Here is a 12,144-nt window from a genome sequence, read left to right as displayed (position 1 = left end):
AAAGAGAGAGAGAGAGAGAGCGATGAGAAAAAAAATAAATTGTCGGACAAACATAGGATGGAATATGCAAGAAAGATTGCTAAAGTCTATTTAATAAAGTCTGAGATGGAAGTAGAAAACGAGAGTGAGAGACACAAATGAGAGGGAGACAGAGTAAAACATAATATGGCAGAATGTGAAAACGATGAAGGTATGCTCTGTTTTTTCCATGACCTGACACCTTGTCGCTCTTATTGCAATGTTGCATTACTTGCCCTTATAGATGGAAAAAATCCCTTATTGAGCACGCCTTTCCCTGTTTTTTGCGAAATTTGTTCCCACTTTTGTAGCTCCCTCTGTTTTCCTGTGTTTTACATAGGTTTATACAGACATTGCATTTCTGCTGATTAAGACTCAATAAGGCTAGCCGAATTCTATCCACACCACACATGTCGAGGACATCATGTCGAGAGGTATTTGACTATCAGTCACTACAATTACAATTTCCCAATCTGAAGGATCATCAGTAAGCCAGTCCAAACATTTCAATATATCCAAAAGTTCAGCTTGTAGTTTGAACAATGTTCTGAAAGACGAAACTGTCTCTCCAGAAGTTTCTCTTCATCCCAACATACCACAAAGGCTCACCCAACATTGTTATTCTTCTTCTATCTTCTTCTATTATCTGTATAGATGCATAGCCTGAATTTTGGGCAATCTGAAATTTCTGCTAATTTAATTTCAGGAACCAGTCCAGGATGTATCCAGTTGCATAGTTTTGTAGAAGTGTCAATTTTCAATTTAATATCATTAGCACAACCTTCCATTATCTTATACTTTTTATGCATTTCTTCGATCATGATTACTATATTTATTACGTTGGCAATAATGCATGTCGCCTCATACGAAATGGTTCGGAAACCTTTATTAACTCGCAATAAGAATAATCTTTGCACTCTGCGTATTTTATTCGTTATAGTTCTTCTTGGATCTCTGGTACCAAACAGGCAGTGTATAAGTGAGTAGAGGAACCAAAGCGCCACATAAATTATTTTCAATATTCCATAGGAAATGCCCCAGTAAACATTTGCTGAACGCGATAACTGGCTGGTCAACTGCAGGCTCCTTTCACAAATCCAACTTACGTGTTTATTCCAAGACATCTTAGAATCTAAGTCCACTCCAAAATACTTCCACTTCTGCACAACATTCAAGACCTTTCTATTCAGGAACACTGAGACGCTTGCATCCGTTTGCTTTCTACTAACCACCAGTTCATTCGATTTTTGGCTATTAAATGAAATTTGGTGATTGCAAGACCAGCGTTTTAGAATTCTCATACAAGCATTAGCTGAACACTGCTTCCAAAAGATTATTTATTTTAGTAGATCGCCTGCAAATGCTACCACAAGTACCTCTAGGGGAACTTTTTCTTTTAATAAAGCATCATACTCGATTATCCAAAAACTGGGGCCTTAGCATGACCTCTGTGGACATCCTTTGAGTCACTTTCCTCTTTACGGTTAATGAATATGGTCTTATTCCAGCTTCCCTATAATCAAAGTAGTCTCGTGTCAACAGCAAGAGATTACGTGGACATTTGAAGTCTTTTAATTGTACAAGTATAGTACACCAAGCGGCCTCAAATGACCCTTTACAGTCTAAGGAAATTAATAATACAACTATCTTGGTCGTTTTGATAACTTTTTAAATAATTACTAGTTTTCGTGATCCGCTTGACCAATTAATATTTTTTAATTAACAAAATTTTAAAAAAATTTAAAAAATTTAATATTTTTTAATTAATTATTAAGGTTTTTAGTTGAGATAAAAAAGTCAGTGTCACGAGCGGGATTCGAACCCACGACCTTCGGCTAGATACGCCGCTACTCTACCACTTGAGCTTCCGTGACATCGATCCTCTCGGGCACTAACCTCCCATTTTAACCCCACCTCAAGTGGTAGAGTAGCGGCATATCTAGCCGCAGGTCGGGTTCGAATCCCGCTCGTGACACTGACTTTTGTATCTCAACTAAAAACCTTAATTATTGAAAGATATTAATTGGTCAAGCGGACCACGAAAACTAGTGAATTTAATAAGTTAAAAGAACCTAAAACTTTTTCATTCAATGAAGTCCCCCACCAAAAACTACCTACTATCCATTTAAAAAAATGTAAATAAAATTGTTACATCGGTATACTTACTCGCTCTCTATAAAGACCCAATGTGTCATATTTACTCATCTAGTAGGCTATTTATAGTTTACATTGATTGACTTTTAATCAATGTACGGGGCTTTGTTGGTTACTTATTATTTTTGTGTCGACGGAGTATGGCCTATTCTGAGTTGACAAATATTTGTAAGTTGTTCGAGTGTTATATAAGAACTGTGCTTTTTTAAACATTCGAAATAATTTACTAAAAACGTTAATCATCAAACGCACTTACAATTTTTGATAATAAATAAGAAACAGATCAAGCTGCTTTCAGAGCAAGGTATGACCTATTCTAAGCTGTGACAAAGCGTCCTATTTTCTTGAAGCCATATTACATACGAAAACTATTATAGAGAGTAATCCAAATTTATTAATTCGACGAAAACTTATAATTTTCCACACTTTAAAGCCTAATGGTTAATGGTTTTTTAGCAACGGTTAGCAATTTTTTTTTTTTTTAAACTCTTGTGTACATACATTATGTTTTGCTAGTTTTGCTAATACATACTGATATACAAGTGAACAGCCTAAAGAAAAAAAAACACTTTCACGGTATTCTTGGATAAGGTCCAACACTATCATTACTTGTGTAAAACTATTCTGAATCGGGTGAAAACATAAATTTTAAGCTGTTAAATACGTTCACTCATACGACAAAACAATAAAACAAAGGTTTGGCACTTACGTAAGACACATTGGTCATTTTTCGCATGACCAAAAAGTATTTTCTTGTGATAAAAGAGTATGGCCCGTTCAGATTCGGGGAAAGAACCGTTTCACGCTAGTAAATACATTTGCACATACAACAAAGTCAACATAAGTTTGGCTTCTTACCTTGTACATCGAATTTGATCCAAAAGTATGTTTGCCATGCGACAAAAGAAATGGCCACGGAGAGCTTTAGTGAAGATATACTTAATTTTAACTTATTAATTCACTAGTTTTCGTTCCTCCACTTATTATTATCACTTACTATTATCTGACTTTTACCCAAGGTTTGTCCTATTTAAAAATTAAATACACAATTACAAACCACGGTAAACCCAAATAAACAAATTTTCTATTATCTTTACACCTTTTAACATTTCTACTTTATGTTATGGGTAAATATTTCGTGTATTATATTATCAATGTGCCGGCCTACATTTTATCTATTCAGGTCATGACAGCGGCAATGATTTCCACTTGTGTTTTTCCACTGAAATTCTCTATACAATGTTTGCGATAAGAGGTTTTATGAATATTTATATTAAATACTTGCTTCCTCCCCAATTAGAATTTTTTTTAAATTTTTGCTTTTGCTATATTTAAGTATTTTATATAATTATAAATAAATATTATTTTAGAGTAAAGTCGAACATATTTTTTATTATAAGACCCTCTTGTTATTTTAATATATGATGGAAAGTGTTTAATGTCTGGTTTTGAAATAGGTCTTGTAGTTTCTAGGATTAAATGGTTAAAGGTTAATCAATGTAGTAAAGATAGCAGTTATTGGGTCAAAGTGCAATAAAATAAGCTATGATGGTTGAGATAAAGACCATATAGGGGATTTTATAGTATTCAAATAAAAAATAATCTGCACAAATGCTGCTAAACTTTATAAGCTTTTTATCCGGCATTAGCTTAAAATGTCAGCATTGAAAGGAAAAAAAATGATGTAAATTTTAGCCGTCTCGCCATGTCAAAAGAACGAACACGTTTCAAAATTATATTGCGAAAAGAAATTTACATCTCGCATCGTTTCGATTTATAAGAGAACCAGGTCTTGTTTGCCTTTTAGGTTAACCATTCTTTACGGCTGGACGTGTTTGAAAGTCGTTTTGTATGACTTGGTAAGAAAAGAAGACAATAAGTACAAAGTTTACTTTCNAAATGAAATGGCCACGGAGAGCTTTAGTGAAGATATACTTAATTTTAACTTATTAATTCACTAGTTTTCGTTCCTCCACTTATTATTATCACTTACTATTATCTGACTTTTACCCAAGGTTTGTCCTATTTAAAAATTAAATACACAATTACAAACCACGGTAAACCCAAATAAACAAATTTTCTATTATCTTTACACCTTTTAACATTTCTACTTTATGTTATGGGTAAATATTTCGTGTATTATATTATCAATGTGCCGGCCTACATTTTATCTATTCAGGTCATGACAGCGGCAATGATTTCCACTTGTGTTTTTCCACTGAAATTCTCTATACAATGTTTGCGATAAGAGGTTTTATGAATATTTATATTAAATACTTGCTTCCTCCCCAATTAGAATTTTTTTTAAATTTTTGCTTTTGCTATATTTAAGTATTTTATATAATTATAAATAAATATTATTTTAGAGTAAAGTCGAACATATTTTTTATTATAAGACCCTCTTGTTATTTTAATATATGATGGAAAGTGTTTAATGTCTGGTTTTGAAATAGGTCTTGTAGTTTCTAGGATTAAATGGTTAAAGGTTAATCAATGTAGTAAAGATAGCAGTTATTGGGTCAAAGTGCAATAAAATAAGCTATGATGGTTGAGATAAAGACCATATAGGGGATTTTATAGTATTCAAATAAAAAATAATCTGCACAAATGCTGCTAAACTTTATAAGCTTTTTATCCGGCATTAGCTTAAAATGTCAGCATTGAAAGGAAAAAAATGATGTAAATTTTAGCCGTCTCGCCATGTCAAAAGAACGAACACGTTTCAAAATTATATTGCGAAAAGAAATTTACATCTCGCATCGTTTCGATTTATAAGAGAACCAGGTCTTGTTTGCCTTTTAGGTTAACCATTCTTTACGGCTGGACGTGTTTGAAAGTCGTTTTGTATGACTTGGTAAGAAAAGAAGACAATAAGTACAAAGTTTACTTTCAAAACAAACTAACATAGATATCGCATACCACGTATAATTAATCCCCTTTGTCTTTTCTACTCTTTCATTTCTTTGTATATACTTGTAAATAGAAAGTAGCGTTATTATTTGGTCCGTCTATCCTCGCTTGTTTAAAGGACAAGTCCTTTGAATTTTTGACTTTTGGGTTTTTTAATTAAAAATTTCTTAAGATGGTTTCTGTTTAGAGACAAACCTGTTTTCATCGTGTTAGATTTTTTTAACCATACGCATTTTAGGCTAATCAGTGTTATTTCGGAACGATACTGCCTTCATTGCTCAGCAGAAGCCAGGAAGTTGGCCGGCTGTATCAGCGCGTCTGACAATCTTCTCGCCTGCGTTGGCTATTTCGAAAGGACGACTGCTTAACTTTGAAAAAGCCAAAACTAATAAAGTTAGTTAAAGATTAAAAAAAAAACTTTTCTTACTCGTACCAACTTCGACAATTTGTACTTTTTAAACTGTATTTAAAAATTTACAAATATTATGGTTTTCCTACATGGAATTAGTTCCGATAAGACCATTATTTATACGATGAAAGTGTTTATTAAGACAAAATAAAAATTGAATGGTAGGAAATCCAATATATTGCAGAATGGTATAAAACTAGAGAACACCTCTGCAAGAGCCGGTGAGGTTTGCCAACTTGGCTCATTCCTTCCCCAATCGAGGACATAAATCATTTTGATGACTCAGTCATTTGGAAAACTGGTATTTACCAATTTCAGCTACCCTCCGATCATACGGGTATAGAGTGGGGATGATGAGGTGGGATCGATTTCCCAATCTGATGTTAACTCTACTTTTCCCCTACTTCGTAACCTTCGGTTTTTAAATTTCTTAATTTGTTCGGATAGAAGAACATTATTCGGCCATATTAAGACCACCGAGAGTGCTTTTAAGGTGTGGTCTCTTTCTGTATTAGAATCACTTAGTAGTTAGGAGAGGCCCTTTGGGGACGAAGGGGAGGACAAAGGACGGGAGACATCTGGCTGAAGGGCCCCAACTGTGTTTTTACAATGTCTCTGCGAGGGTGTTTGCTTTAGCTACTGTGACCTTTTCTATTTATTTCCTCCTCAAACAATGAGACGAACTTTTTCACAGCGTGACCCGGCGTTCTCGGAAGTAAACAGCCACTAATTCCCAACTGCCACTACTTGGGACGGACTCGAGGCTGGATGACAAAGCAATAATTGGTACTAAAAAAAGACCGACGGTGGATTTGTGGTGATGTGGCAGTTTATTCGAGTACTACTGACTGTTTGAAAAAAAAAACAAATTTTACTCTTATTATCGTTTTTTACTCGTTAAAGCTTTCTAACTTTTGTTTTTTATTCTCAAGTTTGTACACATCCGACAACACGTTACCTGAGCGTTCATATGAACACCCACGTCTTAGGAAAACGAAACTAAAATTATTAACCAAATCTATAAAGACATGATGCTCTCGAACAAGGACATGGTTTTATAGAGAATTTGGGTATGATCAAACTTGACTCAGGATACGGACACAATATTACACGTGTTCAAATTGCAGAAGTAGTATCGATATGTCATACCTTGACTCCGTAGGAAAAAATTAGAAGACAAACAAAATACAATAACACCCATGGAAACTTATTGTCCTCAGCAAAACAGTTAGATGAAAATCGACTCAGAACAGGTCTTACGATAGATCAGTCATGTCTTAGCTCCGTATGGAAAGCAAATAGGCAAACGTACAACAATATCCAAAAAAGTAGATTTTCTTTCTACAGTCTGGGATCAATCACATTCAACGTAGGCTACACACGGTTTTCACGCAGTTGTTTGTCCTAAATACAAAGTATCTATGGCTCTACCATTCCTTGGCTGTATAGAGAACGCGAGTAAGCACAAATACAATAATATCCTCGAAGTATTATTGTTCTCCGAGAATCCGAAGGCGATCAAACTCGAGTAAGAATAGGCAATATGCGGTTGACACGAACTGCCATGTACAGATGCAGAAGAGCGATCGATGGTTCATGCTTCCTAGTTCCTTAGTTCAGTGCAATAGACTCAATCCTTCTTCTTAGAAATATCAGGTCATTGACTGTCCCTGCTGCAATTTGATTCCCTAAGTTTTTTCCGTACTTTAGGTTAAACCTCCATTGAGCTGCTGCTTCGCATTCGAAGATGATATGAGTGCTAGTTGACGTTGATCGACCTACGTAGTTTAAACTGATGTTGTATTGGATCTTCTTGAGGTCATTTTACAGGTGAATAAAGAACATCACTAATTGGGTTTTACCAAGCTTTCGGCGAATGTTCCGCCATCCTCAGGGCCTAATTTATTAAAAACAAAATTTACATGAACAGAGTTACATAACACATCTTATATAAATACATTACAAAATACAATTACGTATTTAACCAAGTTGTTAGAAAAATTAAATTTATTGCGCATGTTTGTTGTTTTTTTGAAGTGAAGGTGAAAATGAATCTATATACTAAAACCAAAAACATTCTTGCTTAAAGTCTAGTGTCACTCATATGTCCATCCTTTGGTTTCATTTTTTCATAAGTTCACACTCAATCTCAGGTACATGTATTTCTTTATCACAGATACATTATATATATACAACTTTTTAACTGTTTTTTAACCTAAAATTATAATTTAACTAGCTACAACTATGTACAAGGATTCGAAGAAATTGAGGCACACATCGGACGGTTATAACACGGTAAGGGACCCATCCCTGTTATCAATCCCGGTATGATTAGACACACCAACGTCACTTTGCGCTTTATTTCGATTCATGAACAGTTGCAGGATTCCCGAATATGCCATGATGGAGCCCAGTCGATCCATTTGTAAATTACAAGTGTTTTCGGTAACATGAACAAAGACTTTTTCGTAAAGTAGTCGTCTCTCCAAGTTCAACTCTCTGCCCAGGATCCCAGGAGAGTCCAACCTGAAGATATGAGTGGCTATACAACTTAGTATAAGTCATAGGTTTACACACAAACCCAAGTATATGTTTCCAAAATGCAGATTATTTATCAATCTACCATGCCTTAGGCGAACATTCAATAATATTGCAATATTTAATTATGACCCTCTGCGAATTTGATACTGTTCTAACTAGTCTTAAAATAGGCCATTCGCGGTTGATACGCGGACAAAAAAATGTGTCCCGAATTCAGAAAATCGAGGGACGTGCCATGCAATCGCAATGTACAGAAAGCGAGAAGGCAACGTAAATAATACTACATTTAGAGATGGCCCTCCGAGAATTTAAGATAGATCTCAGCTTAGTATAGGCCGTAGCTATCTTATTTACATGGAGAAATGCAGAAAATCTGTCATGCCTTGGTAACAACAAAACGAGTAGGCAAACAGAATATTACAAAAGTTAATTATGACCCTTGTGAATCTGAGATCGTCAAACTTGACTTATAATAGGCCATACTTCCACAAGTCCTGCGTCTACATAAAGCACGTGAAACTTGATCATTTCTGTTCTCAGGCAAAGGATTTAATCGAAGTTTCCTAATAATACAGAGAAGAATGGTTTGTCTTGGTTACATATAGGGAGCAAGTAGGCGTGCATTATTTTTATCAAACTCAGAAGGTACGTTTTGTTATAAAAGTTATTTTGTGTAAAAGGTTTGGTTTGTTAAAGTTCTAAACCCTTATTAGAATGATGGAAGATAATTTCGTGTTCGTCCTACTCGTGTAACGATTTGTAGATAAAGCAATAATTTAATAGGTTGAGATTTTACGTTAAGGTTAAAATAAGCCAAAATTATTTTCGAGAAGAAGAAGATAGGCTAAAACCATTGCCAGGACAACTTCTGAAATAATGATAATTTTTGTCTAGTGATCTTTTTTCTTACACAATACCTGTATTGTTTGGAAGATGTTACAGTAAATCTTAGATCAATTGTGAGGTTAAATCATAGTGGATTTAGGAAGAAACTGTCATTATGGGATAATAAGCAGATATATTTATAAATCGTCCTTTTTCCTCAAAGTCTCGACTAATCCCGACGGTAGAGCTTAGGCTAATTCCGACGGTAAAGCTGACTCTTCTATGGGCACGTTATTAAAATATCGACGAGATCAAGATTTGAAGACCCCCCCCCCACCGAGCTCGGGAGGACCGCAATTACAAAAGTGATTGCTCTTTTGAAATTGATGTTTGTTTAAGCAAATAACAGGTTTGGGATGTAGATAATAACAACCCGTGTGGCGGCGTTCTCAATCAAACAGCATATACTTAACAAATTGTTACCTTGGCGAGGGAAAGCCTGATTGAAAATTCATATTCAAAAACGATCATCTTCATAAAGATTTGTGGTTTGACTGATTAATTAATAATAAAAAACTGGCAATTAAAAGTTCCCCTCTTAAGGATTCAACGGACTTATTTTTTTTTCTTCGAAAGAGATTTATCATCAATTATCATAGTAATTACCTTAAGCGATGCTTGTTTTTATAAGAGTTACTGAATAATTATATAGGCAAATTCTAATTTTCTCGATTTTTCGAAAAAGTTCTAAACAATAATATTTTAAATGAATTTTTATAAATTTACCATATATAATATAAAAAAACATTTATTTATAGTTCGATTAATTAAGGTTTTTAGTTGGGATAAAAAAGTCAGTGTCACGAGCGGGATTCGAACCCACGACCTTCGGCTTGATACGCTACTCTACCACTTGAGCTAACGTATTTTGATCTCCAGTGCCCGAGAGGTGGAATAGCGGCGTCTCAAGCCGAAGGTCGTGGGTTCGAATCCCAGTCGTGACACTGACTTTTTTATCTCATCTAGAAACCTTAATTAATTGAATGATATCAATTGGTCAAGCGGACCACGAAAAATAGTGAATTTATTTATAGTACTCAAATTAAGCCAGCTCGTTTTGTTAATTACTTTCAATCGCACCTTAATGTTCAGATCTCATTTGTTAATATCTCTTACGTCTTTGCATTTGACTCTAGAGTCTAGACAAATGTTTTAATCTGTCTGAATTGCGTTCAGTACTTGCTCAATGCTCCTTTAATATTTTTATCCAAGATCGTATCAATATTGAATTATATCTTTCAAACGAATAAAACCCCCGTTACTTTTATTAAATCACACATTTCCCCTTTATGCAAAAGAGGCGATATTCACGATGTCAGCAATTATAGGGGCATCATGCCAATAAACAAAATGTATACGCGTTTTTTTGTTCATTTTTCCGCTGCATTTGAATCTACAGATCGCAATGTTCTATTTTTTAAATTGACTAGGTGTATCCTATAAATTTATGTAGTGCTAAAATCTTCGTAGAGGTCATTAGACACGTGAAAAAAAGACTAAAGCCGGGAACACACTTACCCGATTACTTACGCCATGCGACGCTACCCGACGCCTTGCCAAGTTTTGGTGGGGTGTGCACATCTACGTCGCGTACAGTCCACAGCGTTTATCACAATAATCACAATAGCAACGCATCTTTTGTTCTTAATCCACTATTTTGAACAAAACTCGTAATAAATTGTTAGTTAAATTTTATGAGCAAAACCATCTAATAAATTGTTTGTTAAACTTAATTGTTTTAAATAAAGTTACTCCTAACCATCGTAATTAAACAATGTTTATAAAAACTTATGCATTTTTGATCTCGTTTAATTTGGTTTATATTAAAATAACATGTTGTAATTAATACAACGACAAAATTACTTGTACTTAGTTTGAAATAAACTACAAAAAATATGAGTGTCCTGTTCTGATGCTACCCGACATTATAGAATGTTGTAATTTTACGAGCAAAACTATGAAATAAATTGTTAATTAAATTTTATGAGCAAAACCGTGTATAAATTGTTCCAATTTTAGTATATGTACCGCCGAAGCGAGTACAATAAATTGTTAGTTAAATTGATTATATCAAAAAATCGTATTCCGGTGTTTTGATTAATTTTCTACCAAACCATTAAAATTAATTTTTTAACTAAAAACTAATTAATTTTTAATCACAGTTAATTTGGTTTATATTAAAATAAGTATGTTGCAATTAATATAACAACAATAATATGTAGTTTGAATAAAAATATGAGTGTCCGGTTCTTCTGTCTTCGACTGTACTCGATGCGACCCGACGAAAATCTGGACAGTGGGGATCGCAGAGCGTCGGGTAGGTTAGCGTGGCATAGCATCGGGTAGATGTGCACGGGGGTAATGCAACCTTATGGAAAATCGGAGTTTGGATTTGCGTCGGGTAGCATCGGGAAGAGTGTTCCTGGCTTAAATGCTGGGTTAAGTGATGACCTCTACGAAGACTGGAACCCTACGTAGATTATCTGCAGGTCGATCAACGAACATCATATCTATAAATTTATTTGGGCGTTGCAAAGTCTTTTCGACGACACAAAATCTGCAATCTGGGATGGTAAAAACCTTTTGGAATGATTTTTAACATCTTCTGGGGTCCAAAAGGATGCGTCCTAAGTCCCTCTCTGTTTGCTTGATTTATAGATAATTTATCGGAGCACTTAGGAGGTAAAGTTAGAATCGGAAACAGGAAAATTAAACTGTTAACGTATGCTGATGATGTGTATTACTGGCAGGCTCTGCTTTGATGTTACAAAAATATTAGAAAATTTATAAATATATTGCGACTACTAGAAACATAACGGCAAGACCGCTAAATCACAAATTATGATGTTGAAAAACAATAATCCTAATTTACGACCAAACGAAAAATGGAAATGTACAAAAGAAAAAAAAATAGTTGACACATAAATATTTGGGGTTTCATTGACATCATACTTAAATTTCATGAAACATTTGATGGAATAAAATTATCCAAATTAGGCTTTCATAGAACTTTGGGGAAAATATTTAATAAAGTAGTTTTAAGTTCTGTGGAGGAGTTTCAGGTCGCACTTTGAATGGCATGCTACTGCGCAAATTTGGGGGTAGAGAGAATAGATACATTTAGAGTGCACGACACGCAAGAATGGCACAATTACACAGAAAACAAACACTTTGAGCCCTGAAGATGATCTCAATAAAAATCGAAACGTTGGCACGATAAAGAAAAT

General features: G+C 34.5%; 1 protein-coding gene across 6 annotated transcripts in view; it reads right to left on the bottom strand.

Moving 5' to 3' along the window:
- LOC106672961 (frizzled-2-like) overlaps window positions 1–12,144 on the bottom strand; it is a 120,301-nt gene that overhangs the window by 67,730 nt on the left and 40,427 nt on the right. The gene's annotated exons all lie outside the window — the stretch shown is intronic.

Source organism: Cimex lectularius, unplaced genomic scaffold (genome assembly GCF_000648675.2).
Source record: "Cimex lectularius strain Harlan isolate CLEC.00 unplaced genomic scaffold, Clec_2.1 scaffold203, whole genome shotgun sequence".
Classification (NCBI taxonomy): Eukaryota; Metazoa; Arthropoda; class Insecta; order Hemiptera; family Cimicidae; genus Cimex; species Cimex lectularius.
The sequence above is the reverse complement of the archived record's forward strand: the minus strand, read 5'-3'. Positions and strand labels throughout refer to the sequence as shown.